The 14,407-nt window shown below is 38.5% G+C and overlaps 1 protein-coding gene across 2 annotated transcripts in view; it reads right to left on the bottom strand.

Moving 5' to 3' along the window:
- LOC106062410 (uncharacterized) overlaps positions 1 to 14,407 on the bottom strand; it is a 46,192-nt gene that overhangs the window by 24,773 nt on the left and 7,012 nt on the right. The window contains exon 1 of one of the 2 annotated variants that reach the window (XM_056029590.1): positions 4,465 to 4,622. The exons of the other annotated variant lie outside the window; for it this stretch is intronic. The gene's annotated coding sequence lies outside the window, so the exon portion shown is untranslated. Of the gene's footprint in view, positions 1 to 4,464; positions 4,623 to 14,407 lie in introns of those variants that run through there. 2 annotated transcript variants of the gene reach the window in all.

Raw genomic sequence — 14,407 nt, 5'->3', positions numbered from 1 at the left:
GCTACACATTCTCGAGTGCTGGTGTGTCTAATCATTCTAACCAGACGCTTCAATTGACGTGTATTTGACATTTGTTTATACGCCACGCACTTAGAAAATTAGAATCGTTTCGTTAATTGGTGAAGTGGAAAACGGAGCGAGAAAATGCATTTTAATTAGCTTCCTTCCGGATACAATCATGCCGATACGCCCACAAAGACGATAAATGCTGAAAAGTTAACCATGATCTCAGGTGAAATACCGTAAAAAATACCCGTAGACACAAAAATATGAAAATATAAAATAGGTTAAACAAAAATATTTAAAATACTACGTAATCAGTTTGGGAGATGACAGACACTATTAAGCTTTTAAATTCATGGCTGCGTGAGAATCTAAAAAAAAAGTAGTTCCATGCACGCGCCAGCTCGTCAGGACAAACACAAGATGACAGATGGTATGGCATATTCATGAAGTGAAAAGGTTTTAAGAACTCCACGGGATGCAAAGTCAATCTTGAAAAAAAAAAAAAAAAAAGATGTCATGGCAGTGGAAAGTGTATTTTAAATCAGAAAGAAAGTGATTAGGAGAAAGCAGCTTAATGAATGCAAGGAATTTAAAAACATGGATTGGAAGAAAAGAAATGTGAACACAAGAGCAAAGCTTGGTCCATTGGAGATTTTCAAACATGGAGGCCAATCCATAAATAGCAAACCTTTTGGTGTAACCGGCGTACAGGATAAAAGAAGAACTGATACGCTATGCATTTATTTTGGTCATAGGATTATTTTTGTGCCCTTTTTAGCACTGCAAGAGTATATTTTCAAAGCTCGTCCGTTTGTAGCTTCTTTTTAGTTGGCAACTATTTAGCGTCCTTGACATTGTTTAGTTTCTCGAGAAAGTCTCCGAATAGACTTGTAGATCTAGGCAGGGTCGGTCCTAGCAATTGCGGGGCCCTATGCGAAACTGATTGCGCGGAGCCTAGTCTGTGTGGAAATAAGGATAATAAGTGAAAATTAAGATTTTGTATAAGAAAAAAAATTCGACTTTACTAAGTTAAAAATTGCGATCTGTACTTTACGAACCTTGTAACCAATGGCACATTTATATGCTAGTGACTATAAAAGTAAATAAAGTATTGGAACTTCCGATTAAGGTATAAATTCCCTCGATTATTACATGAAAGATGACAATGCCTTTTTTCCTATTATCACGCGTAGGATTGGCGTTTTCCGCAATTAATGACACCCACAAATGACAATTTTGTCTATTTTTCTGGTGATTTTAAATAGCTTTTCAGGAGATTTTAATAAATTCAGGAGATTTCCAGGAGTTTTTCGTATATATTTTGCAATTTAATAATTACACCCTGAAATAACCTATGAAAGTGCGGGGCCCACTGCGACCGCATAGGTTGCAGTGGCCTAAGACCGGCCCTGGATCTAGGTAGCGCAATGCCGCAGCGAGTTGTTAATGGAGATGTGTACGTAGGGCTTAGAGAGTTTTGCCAATGAGGTAAAACTAAAATACGTGAATATCAAAACGTTGACCATGACCCGAATTTAAAATATAATAAAACCATTTTTTTTTTACAGCTGCAACAATTCTTATCTTCTTATCTTATATTATACAAACGTTACTTCAAAAAAGAAGATGATTACGTCGTACGCGCCATGCATCTAGTCATGCATGTTAACCAATGACTTAAATTCTGCCAAGTCACTGGTTTTCCTGGCTGGCTCAGGCATCTCATTCCATGCGCTTATAGCACGAGGGAAGAATGAGCATTCTGCCAGAGGCTGCACCAAACCAGGGAACAAGCAGGGCCGGATATAGACTTGAAAGGCCCTAAGCTATTTGATATATAGGGCCTCTTGTAATCAACACAAAGCAATTTATTCCTTTGGTTTCTTTTCAAAGCAATATTGTAAAAGGTGAATATATAGATTATGTTGCATTTAAGTAAATCTAACATAGGGAACAAGAAATTTAAAAATTATTAAAAATCTATTTTTGTAATTTCCTTTAAGGCGTATGCAATTATTTGTCCTCACGGAATGCCGGTTGGATAAGTACGACCACTTTACTGACCATGATTTTCTCTGTTTTAAATCATATCTCAAAGTAAAGTAAAGTTCCCCTTTCAGAGCTTGTGATCTATAGGGCAGATGATGTAAAGGTCATCTGTTTCTGTGGCCCACGGTTAACGGGAGTGTCATGTGGCTAGCACAACGACCAACCGCCTTCACTTTTCCCCTACTAGTGTCAGGTACCTATAGAGCTTGGTGGACTCAGAGACGCCCAAATATCCCGAAATTAAAATCATATCTAAATTTGGGATTTACGCTTTTCAGAAAAATAGAAATTCCAGACTCAGTAGAGTGTAGACAATAAATTAAGGCCATGCGCGTTGGAGATATCAGGCATGCGCTGAACCAGCCAGCCCTTGTGTGTTTACATTCCCATTTCAATGATGTTATTTAATTGTGCAGCAGATACACAACTCTGGCCTCGTAGGTCTGAGAACCAAAACAAAAAGTTCTGAATATTCTTAGAATCAAAACAAATCTACAGAGAATGTCACGAAATATGCCAAGGAAAGATAATCCAGTCTGAAATACGAGAAAACTATTTGAAATACTCTGATGACGTAAAACCAAGAAGCGTGACCTCCTCTTGACCCTATGCCTCCCTCCTTCCCATTTCCTCCCTGTTCACAATGAAAAAAGTCTGCAGGACTTGAATGACAACAGAAACAGAAGACAATGTCACGCTTCGTCTTGTCTCTCGGATACTGGTTTAATTAATATCAGCAATTGATTGATTGTCATATGGAAATATAATCTCTAATCAATGCTTCATTAGCATTACAGCTATTTAGAATTAAACCTTGGCCTAGGAACTACACAAAAGAGGTAGATTGGCAGAGATTAGGGAGCGCACTGAAGGTTATCATGAAAAGCATGTTGATATAGTTGACTGCATTTGGACACTCTAATGCCAAGTTGCGGTATTTTTTTCACAAAGCTTATATCAACTCATTGTGTCTGTCCGTCTGTCTGTCTGGTAAAATTTTTGTACACGTTATTTTTTCCAAATCAAATCTCGGATGAAGCTAAAAAAATGTTGCACAATGGGGATGGCGGCCTGGTGGTATTCGCTCTGGACTGTCGTCTCTATGGTCCCTGGTTCGATCTCTGTCCGCTTCCATCCCCCGTCGTCCTGGTGGAGGTTTGGTCTAGGAAGCGTGGTCGAGAGGCTAAGTGCGCTTGAACTTGGTTTGTCTTGGCTACCTAGAAGGGGGCTCGAGGTTCCCGACTATGGCAGAGTTGAGTTTACTGAGCGCCAACTTCTAGATACCCCCTCCACCCACTGGTTCACAAATGAGATTGGACCAAAGCGCTCTGAGCATGCTTTAAGCATGAAAGTAGCGCTATATAAAAGCTATAATAATTATAATAATAATGTAAGGAACACCCGAAACATGTAATAGAAAACTAAACTGAGTAGAAGACGAACACAAAGAAGGTATAGCAATGAATGACCTATGTATAAATATGTACACACGGGTCTTATGACATTAAATGACCTATATATAAATAAGTACACACAGGTCTTATAACAATAAATGACCTATATATAAATAAGTACACACGGGTCTTATAACAATAAATGACCTATGTATAAATAAGTACACACTGGTCTTATAACAATAAATGACCTATATATAAATAAGTACACACGGGTCTTATAACAATAAATGACCTATGTATAAATAAGTACACACGGGTCTTATAATAATAAATGACCTATGTATAAATAAGTACACACGGGTCTTATGACAATAAATGACCTATGTATAAATAAGTACACACGGGTCTTATAACAATAAATGACGTAAACAGAAATAAGTACACACGGGTCTTATAACAATAAATGACCTATATATAAATAAGTACACACGGGTCTTATAACAATAAATGACCTTTGTATAAATAAGTACACACGGGTCTTATAATAATAAATGACCTATGTATAAATAAGTACACACGGGTCTTATGACAATAAATGACCTATGTATAAATAAGTACACACGGGTCTTATAACAATAAATGACCTAAACAGAAATAAGTACACACTGGTCTTATGACAGTGAGTGAATTAGCACACCTTAGTGTTATGCTTGTAAACGATAAATATGTTCAGAATGAAGTCTTGTAAAAATATTTTCATTTTGTAAAATGTTTTACATGTTTCGGATGCTCCTTCAGTGTTGAAGATAATTTACTTCCTGGTCCCGCTGGACGACGGGGGATGGGAGCGGGCAGGGTTTGAACCCGGGACCACCGATAAGTTCAAACGACAGTCCAGGGCACAAACAGCACGACCTGGTAGCCATCCTGGTCTTACCAGTGAATGATATATAAGTAAGCTGGATATGTGCACTGTAATGTCACTGGTTACCGAAAAGCTACAAACACTTACATATTTGACTTCCTAGTTTTGAATCCATATTGATACATCCTACACCTGAATCACTCACAATGTGAACCACGGTGTACTCAATGAAGGTAGGAAACTAAATCTAGTTCAATATCTTTTAGCCAGGAAAAAGTCCCAGGATTGCCTCATAATGTGTTAGTATTGAACCGGTACAGTCATACTGAGCAAACGCCCCCAGGCTGTCTCCATGTGTCACGTGAGAGGGGGGAATGTGACGGGGGAGACGGTCTGGGTACAAAGAAATTTGCTGACTTCTTGAGTAGGCAAAATATTGAATAATAAAATGGAACACAAGGGAGATAATTAATTACGAGAGTAAATGCTTACTACCCTTCCATTCCCATTTTTTCCATTCCCTTTTTTTTTTATATTAGATATGTGGCTGAGAGGCCAAACCCTTTGGTTACGACTGGGCCAGCTAACAAGTGAGGTCGAGCTCGAATCCCGAATCAGATTTTTTTTTTCTGAGCGCACGGATACCTTCCCCTAGATACCCCACACTGGTCCATAAAAGAGATTAGACTATAACATACTGATTACACTCCATACACCATGGAAGAGTAATTAATAAAGATGCTATATTATAATATTAATGTCCAAACTACGGACGTCAGTATGGTGTATAAGATAATAACGTCCTACGGGTAGTTAGATCCAAATCAAGACTTGCATGCTAAATCTTTTTTTTTGTGTGTGCTGATTCAGGCAGTCCGTTCCATGCTTTGATGACACTCTGGGAAAATGCCTAATTGACCACTGTAACCGAAATGCTAGTTTATAAAGCCTGTTCAGTGAGCACTCTTCTTAATAGTAGTGAGAGCTGGTCAACATACAAGTATAGATTAAATAGTATTTATTTGCGCTGCCTGCGACGCATAATGTGCATTTCCTGAAGGGACGTTTTGAAATTGGCCAACATGCTCTTTTGACTCAGAGAAAACATGCCATCCGCATACCAGATGGAAGAATTCATAAGGACATCCTCTAGGCTGAGATTGTGGAGAAAGTCAGATGTAAGGGCCGCCCAAGACTGACCTACAGAGATGTCTGCAATTGAGATATGACAATTATGTGGGGGGGGGGAGCATAGCACAAGATCGAAAAGCATGGAGACAGACTGTGCGTGCTGGTATGAACCTCGTCAAGAAACGAAGCTGCCCTAAGCAAGAGAGCGAGAAAGAAAGCTGCCCTATCAACGAGCCCCAAAACATTCACATGCACGAACTGTGGCAAACGTTGCCTCTCCAGAGGCGACCTGATTAGTCACACCCAATTCTACCCCCCACTCAGGAAGAAACTAATGCTAGTAATTCATCTGGACGCATCCAGTTTCCCTTCAGACCTAGCGATCTATGGGGCAGATGATGAAATGGTCCTATGTTCCTGTGGCCCACGGTTAACGAGGGTGTCACGTGGTCAGCAGAATTACCAACCGCCTTTACTTTTTCCCCAACTAATGTCAGGTACCCATTAGAGCAGGGTGGACTCATATGAGCCCTAAGGATCAAGAAATTAATAATCCCAGTCTTCAGGATTCGAACCCGGGACCCCTGGTTCGGAAGCCAAGCGCTTTACCACTCAGCCACTACGCCTAAATATATTTGCACCAGCGGTTCAACAGACTACCTCACTGATCCATGTACATCTCTGATCCCTGTACCTCACTGATACCTGTATCTCATTGATCCCTGTACCTCACTGAGTCAAATAGTGCTTATTTAATTCATCTTGAATGCGATTGAGAGTTGCAAGAAGTGCTTCAGTCAACATACTTTTCCTCTCTCATGACATCTACAAATCAATTATAACTAAAAGCGTACTAGTTCTCAAGTCCCCTGCTCTCTTGGATTGATTTTTTTTTTTCACTTCGATACAGTGGTAAAAAAATTGCGTAATTTCTTAAGCGTATTGATTTGATGACTCTCTCCCTTTATATCTTCCCTTTACGTGCTAGGATAGTAATTGCTGGGTTGATGGGGGAAAATATCAATTAGGGAAAAAGCATGAAACAAAGAATGTACAGATTTTATCCATTGAAAGAAAAACACGTTATCAATTTAGACTGAGAAATATCGTGTCAATTAGTCTGTTTTAAGGTTATAGGAGCAGTAAATGCTGCTTTCTTTTTCACATATAAAAGTTTTCTGTTAAGTCATTGATTCTTAAAATTTTTTTTGGCTCCAAATACCTATATAAATATTATTTTCATATCCTCTAAACTTAAATGTATTTTTAAAAAATTTGAATAATTAAATTGACAACTTTTCATTATCCAATCAAGCTGAAATGTCACACATGTCACTCGTGCTTTATGGTAACACATCTTTTTAGTATTTCAGAAAGACCACTTGATTAATTATGTAATTCATGGAACAAATTGTGATAATCTTTAAAGTCTGGAGTTTCATGGAAAAGACGAATGTATTTTTTAAATTACTGAGTATGAGCACTATTGTATTTGGTCGCCCCCTTTCAATGGTAGGATGCAATCATACTGTATTAGTATTTTATTTTGTATGTTACGTGTTGTGATAGCTAGTTTTTTATTCTTTGTAAATGGATACACATACAATCAATTAGAATTGCTACAAAAAGTATAAACAAATTAATATAAGCGATTAGTTTGGTATATCATTTGTGAATAAAATAGGAATCAATTTAGAAAAATATTACATTATTCACGTTCACCTATCCCTTAGTCTGCTGGACCGTTGTGGCATCCCGCAAGATTTGTCAACCGTCTTTCTCCATTCCTCTGTCTTTTGCATTGGATAGAACTTCTTTCAATAGCGAAACCATCCATTCTTTTATGTTGCTATGTTGTATGTCAAATATTATATTCTTGTAAATGTTAAATACAGAATCCTTCAAGTTTACAGCAGACAATTTGGTCCAGAATGAGTTTTAATTATCATGTTATCGTTCTCTACTCCCTAGGGTTATCCCTCTTAATGAGAAACCTTGCATTAGTGTTCTTGGATTATTGCGCTCTATTGTTCTGTTTCATTCTTGAGGACTCTCTTTTTCACTTTCAGTCTGTTTCGTTCCGTCATGTTCTCATTCTAAATATAAGCCCTTTTTTTTTTAATTTTAATTTTTTTTATTCTTTTTATATTTAGCTTCCTCTTCTTCTGCTTGTATTCCCCTCTAGCTCTCTCCCTCATGCCCCCCCCCATCCATTCCTCCCCCTTCTCTGTCTCTCAGTTTTAACGCCACCTGGGCTTAGCCTTATATCTTGTTATAGTTTCATATTGATTAGACCTTTTGCTATTTGCTCGTGTTACTTTCTTTGTTTCCGATTCGTTCTTTTCACTCTTCGTTCTTTTGTTTTCCACATTTAATTATTTTTTCGCCTTTTCTGTTTGTTTGTTTTTTTTACCTTCTTGTGTTCTGATTAAGGCATAAAACGAACTTTGTCTTCTATAGAGCTTGGATCAAGTGAATGGGAAATACTTAAACTCATTGTCTCATTCTTTCTGTTTCTCTTTGCACACGCTCTTAATAATGCTCACACTTTTTAATCTCGATCACACTTTCGTTCACTCTACCTCTCCATCTCTCTCTCCCTCTTTCACCCGTACTCTCTCTTTCTCTTTTGACCCTCTATCACTCATACTCTCACTCTGTCATTTTCTTTCTCTCTCTCTCTCTCTCTCTCACTCTTTTTCACTAAATCTCCCTCTCTCTCACTCTTCCGCTCTCTCTCATATTCTATCTTTCTCACTCTCTCTTTCTAGCACTTTCTCTCTTTCAGTCTCTCTTAGACTCTCTATAACTCTCTCTTCTCACTGTCACTCATACTCTTTCTGTCTCTTTCTCTTGTCTCTCTATGTCTCTCTCTCTCTCTCTCTTTCTCTTCTACTATTGTATTCTTCTATCTACCTTCCATATCCAAGAGAGAACATGCTTGAACTGCCTTTAAATGGTTTCCCACTGTGAGTAATTACAGACTCTTATCCTGCTCATTATTAATGCGTAATGTTTCAGCCATTTAAAGTACAGTCCCTGGCACTGCAACATCACCGCTGGGAGGTGGTTGACGAAAGGTGAAGGGGGGGATAACGCGTGTCGATGAGCAGGCATGTTAGCTGCGCTGTTATCATTAGGATAAGTGGAGCTTCCCACACAGAAGCCACCGCCGTCTGCTGAATTAATGACATCTGCAATGATATCAGGGATGTGTAGAGGTCAACATGGTCGGGGGGAGGTATGCCCAGGAGACCTAAGCTTTAAATGCAGCCATAATGAAAGAAGGAAAGAAAAAAGCAGCAATACAAAATGAAGATCTAGATCTAGAAAATGTAGATTTCTATGTGTTTCAGTAGTAGTTGGGGCACGAGAGATAGGGAAAGAAAAAGAGAGAGAGAGAGAGAGAAGGAAATAGAGAAAGAGAGAGAGAGAGAGAGAGATAGAGGAAGAAAGAGATGAAAGAGGTAGAATGAGAGAATGAGAGAGGCAGAGAAAGAAAGAAAGAGAAAGAGATTAAGAATGAAAGAGAGAGAAAGGAAAAGAGAATGAGGGAGAGGCAAAAAGAGTGGGTGGATAGAGAACGAGTGTGTGTGCGCATGTGTGTTTAGATAGAGTGAGAGAGAGAGATATTAAAGACTTATCCGTGTGTGTGTGTATGTGTGTTCTTCAGCTGTACGTTCTGCACGTCCTGCACAACTTGATCCCAACTGGCGTGTTTTTTTGTTTCTAATTCTATATTTATTGATTGCTTTAAGCTCGAAAGTAGGAAAGGAGGGGGGAGATGAAACAGTGTGTGGAGGATTTAATAAGTCCCGCATTCATCTCTGGTGCAATTGTCTGCAGTTAAGTCTAAATGTGACACCAAGAGGTTAGAATCACATCTCCATTCACCACTACTCACCACTGTCACAGCTAGACCCTACTCACCACTGTCACAGCTAGTCCCTACTCACCACTGTCACAGCTAGGCCCTACTCACCACTGTCACAGCTAGTCCCTACTCACCACTGTCACAGCTAGTCCCTACTCACCATTGTCACAGCTAGTCCCTACTCACCATTGTCACAGCTAGTCCCTACTCACCACTGTCACAGCTAGACCCTACTCACCACTGTCACAGCTAGACCCTACTCACCACTGTCACAGCTAGTCCCTACTCACCATTGTCACAGCTAGTCCCTACTCACCACTGTCACAGCTAGACCCTACTCACCACTGTCACAGCTAGACCCTACTCACCACTGTCACAGCTAGTCCCTACTCACCATTGTCACAGCTAGTCCCTACTCACCACTGTCACAGCTAGACCCTACTCACCACTGTCACAGCTAGACCCTACTCACCACTGTCACAGCTAGTCCCTACTCACCACTGTCACAGCTAGACCCTACTCACCACTGTCACAGCTAGACCCTACTCACCACTGTCACAGCTAGACCCTACTCACCACTGTCACAGCTAGACCCTACTCACCACTGTCACAGCTAGACCCTACTCACCACAGTCACAGCTAGACCCTACTCACCACTGTCACAGCTAGACCCTACTCACCACTGTCACAGCTAGACCCTACTCACCACTGTCACAGCTAGTCCCTACTCACCATTGTCACAGCTAGTCTCTACTCACAACTGTCACAGCTAGTCTCTACTCACAACTGTCACTGTCACGGCTAGCCTCTACTCACCACTGTCACAGCTAGTTCTTACTCGCCACTGTCACAGCTAGTTATGGTTGAAAATGTTAAATAAATCTTATCAATAAGTAAAGACTGTTTTGAAAAGCTGCTAATTACAGATTGTAGCTAAGTAAAAGTACACCTTACAATTTACAGGTAGATGAGGTAAAAGTCATCGGTTTCTAATTTCTATCACCAACCATTAACGAGGGTGTCATGAGGCCTTCACAACAACAGAATACACAATCAGAATATTCACATTTTCAGTTTACAGTGAGATTCGAACCCGAATACTCCAACTCGGAAACCAAGTGCTTTAACACTCAGTCACCATCACCATGCCCCATAGAGTAACTATATTTAATACAAACAAGCAGAATAAAAAAAAATAATTTAAAAAATTTACAAAGCTTAAGGGAAATAACTGCACATTTACAGCTATTTATCTCAAGACACTAAGATTACTTTCACCTTTTCTATATTAAACAATATTGAAATAATTACCGTTAATTAATTACATAATTCGTACATCGTATGTTATTTATCTATGTTTTGTTAGGGTTATTAAATAATTGAGGAAATTTCAACTTGATCAAAGAATGGGAAGTGGAGAAATAGCGTGTGCACAATTTTTATCAGACAGACGGAGTGGGTTTATAAAAGCGTTTGTAAAAGAATATTTATAACTAATAAACCACAAGAGCTATATGCCTTTCTAGTGGCTAAATCCGTTATATCTTGAGATACAAAATATGTCAGGAGGAAGCCATTTTGCAATGTCACCAAGAGAAAGTCGCACGTGACTACGGTGAGTCAGCAGAACGAGCAGCCCTGTGTCTCACAGGTGAGCGACCCCCAACTACCTCCGTGTCGTGGATGGCTAGATAAAGGCTCATCTCTGACGTCACGTTGCGCTGGAAATCAAAAATAGAACAAGGATTTTAATCAATAGTTATAACAAAGAGTAATCTTGTAGCAATATTCTCACTCCTTAAACTTTGTGTTACCGTGATTACAATGCTTATATATCCATTCAATTAGATCTAGCTGAGATAGTTGTAAACACTTATCGTATATTAAACAGCCGTATTGTTATTACATAATACAGCTAATGCGTCCGCCAAAAAGAGTTTGGTCCTACACATATTCGCAAGACATTCAAATTGATCGATAGTCTCCCTTCCATGTGTTATAAATAGTAACTAGGCCTTAAAATCAGGAGGGGATAATCAGGTGGCTGAAACAAAGAATGATTGGGAAAACACGCCGTTACTCATGGATATGGTGTCCCCACAGGTTGACCCCAGTCTATTCATAAACAATGAGTCAGCATTGAGTCAGTGGGCTGATCCCTGTCAATCAATGTATAGAACGTATATTGCTAATCATACGATGTTTATAATAGTCACAGGATTGCAAGACATCTTAAAAACAAATATAGAAGGATGATTGTATCGTAGTGTTATTATAATCGTCGGACGAAACATTACAGCACAATGTTTCTTTTTAATACTATTTATCTTATAAATTAAGGAGACTCCTGGTGAAGACTTGGATTCTTAATTTCGGGATCTTAGGTTTTGTTTTTTGTATTTATGAGTTCATGGTTTTATGTATAATTGCTATTATACCTTATAGTCTTCTGTCCTGAAGCGTCACAACATTTAGTGATTCTCATAATAGCGTTAACCTAATTAACTGTGAATATTCGTTTGTTATCCCTTTAACCTTATTCTCTTGTAAGACACTAAATAACAGTGATAATGACAACGGTAAAACAAAAACTATAATGACAGAAGAAAACATTCTGGAGATTAACCCTTAAAGTGCTGAGCTGTTTTACAATGAGTGCATACAAAATGGAATTACACTTCTGATATTTAGAGGCTAAACTACTACACGCGTTTTAAGGGTTAAGTAACTTTGGTAGTATACTAATAGTACAAGAATCCCAATTGTAATATCAGCTGATGGCGTGGGGACAACTGACTTCTCAGACATTTAAGATATCCTGAACATCCTTAGGAAGCTTCTCATGGCATCTCAGAGGGAGGAGCTGCTGCAGATCTGCCGCATCATAAGAAAATTTCTCAATTAAGAGATTACACTGAATTGTTTTCCTTTTAGTGAATATCGATCCTTGCATCACCAGAGAATTAGAAACACGCTTCTAATTATAATAGTAATAATAAATATTTATTTTCCTTTTTTTAATTACTTTTTTTTTCATACAGTCAGCGTGAAAAGAGTTAAGAAATAGATCTATATAAAAATAGAAAAAAAAGCCATCTGTCTGATTCTCATGGACTATGAACTATGACTAAACAACAAGATTAAATATTTAACTAAATTAATGACTAAAGATCTTGCGTCTCACATTATTAACATATGAACTTCTAAAATAGTACCTGTTGGTTATTAGGTTTTAATTTGAAAAAAAAAAAATTCTGGAGACTCATTACGTGACATATCCACAAATATTTTTGGTCTTCGATGTCACCTAGTTCTTCCCCTCCCCCCAAGTTTTCACGTTGCATAAACATGCTATTCACCCCTCCCATTTTACGACATAACCGAAACTTACCACTGCTCACCCAGGCGTAACATTCACGCTTCACCAAGCCTCGTAAGCCACATGCGCCGCGGAGGTAGACCAAAACTGCCCCCCCTCCCCAAATGTGGTCTCCGTGATGATTGTACCATCATGAGGTCAGGGTGCCATTGAGAACTACAAACAATAACTAAGAAATAGTACTTGAAACATTAAATCCAATAAAGCTCATGTTGGTTAAAACAAAACTACGAATCCTTGTTGTTTTGATGTCTGGATTGAATATGTGGGGAGAGACGGGGACCTGGTCGTGCGGTTTGCGCGCTGGACTGTCGTTCAGATTTATCGATGGTCCAGGGTTCAAGCCCTGCCCGCCCCGTCGTCCTGCGGTAGGTTTGGACTAGGAAGTAATTATCTTCAACTCTGAAGGAACATCCGAAACATGTCAAACATTTTACAAACAAACAAAGAAGGCACACTTAGAAGTATGTAGAAGACACATTTAGAAGTATGTAGAAGACACACTTAGAAGTATGTAGAAGGCACATTTAGAAGTATGTAGAAGACACACTTAGAAGTAGGCTATGTAGAAGGCACATTTAGAAGTATGTAGAAGACACATTTAGAAGTATGTAGAAGACACATTTAGAAGTATGTAGAAGACACACTTAGAAGTATGTAGAAGGCACACTTAGAAGTATGTAGAAGGCACATTTAGAAGTATGTAGAAGGCACATTTAGAAGTATGTAGAAGACACACTTAGAAGTATGTAGAAGGCACACTTAGAAGTATGTAGAAGACACACTTAGAAGTATGTAGAAGACACATTTAGAAGTATGTAGAAGACACATTTAGAAGTATGTAGAAGACACACTTAGAAGTATGTAGAAGGCACACTTAGAAGTATGTAGAAGGCACATTTAGAAGTATGTAGAAGGCACATTTAGAAGTATGTAGAAGACACACTTAGAAGTAGGCTATGTAGAAGGCACATTTAGAAGTATGTAGAAGACACATTTAGAAGTATGTAGAAGACACACTTAGAAGTATGTAGAAGGCACATTTAGAAGTATGTAGAAGACACACTTAGAAGTATGTAGAAGACACATTTAGAAGTATGTAGAAGACACACTTAGAAGTATGTAGAAGGCACATTTAGAAGTATGTAGAAGGCACACTTAGAAGTATGTAGAAGGCACATTTAGAAGTATGTAGAAGGCACATTTAGAAGTATGTAGAAGGCACATTTAGAAGTATGTAGAAGGCACACTTAGAAGTATGTAGAAGACATATTTAGAAGTATGTAGAAGACACATTTAGAAGTTTGTAGAAGGCACATTTAGAAGTATGTAGAAGACACATTTAGAAGTATGTAGAAGACACATTTAGAAGTATGTAGAAGGCACACTTAGAAGTATGTAGAAGACACATTTAGAAGTATGTAGAAGACACATTTAGAAGTATGTAGAAGACACACTTAGAAGTATGTAGAAGACACATTTAGAAGTATGTAGAAGACACACTTAGAAGTATGTAGAAGGCACATTTAGAAGTATGTAGAAGACACACTTAGAAGTAGGCTATGTAGAAGGCACATTTAGAAGTATGTAGAAGGCACATTTAGAAGTATGTAGAAGGCACATTTAGAAGTATGTAGAAGACACACTTAGAAGTATGTAGAAGGCACACTTAGAAGTATGTAGAAGACACACTTAGAAGTATGTAG

The sequence above is a fragment of the Biomphalaria glabrata genome, chromosome 5, assembly GCF_947242115.1.
Source record: "Biomphalaria glabrata chromosome 5, xgBioGlab47.1, whole genome shotgun sequence".
NCBI classification, from domain to species: domain Eukaryota; kingdom Metazoa; phylum Mollusca; class Gastropoda; family Planorbidae; genus Biomphalaria; species Biomphalaria glabrata.
This window is presented reverse-complemented; position numbering and strand designations above follow the sequence as displayed.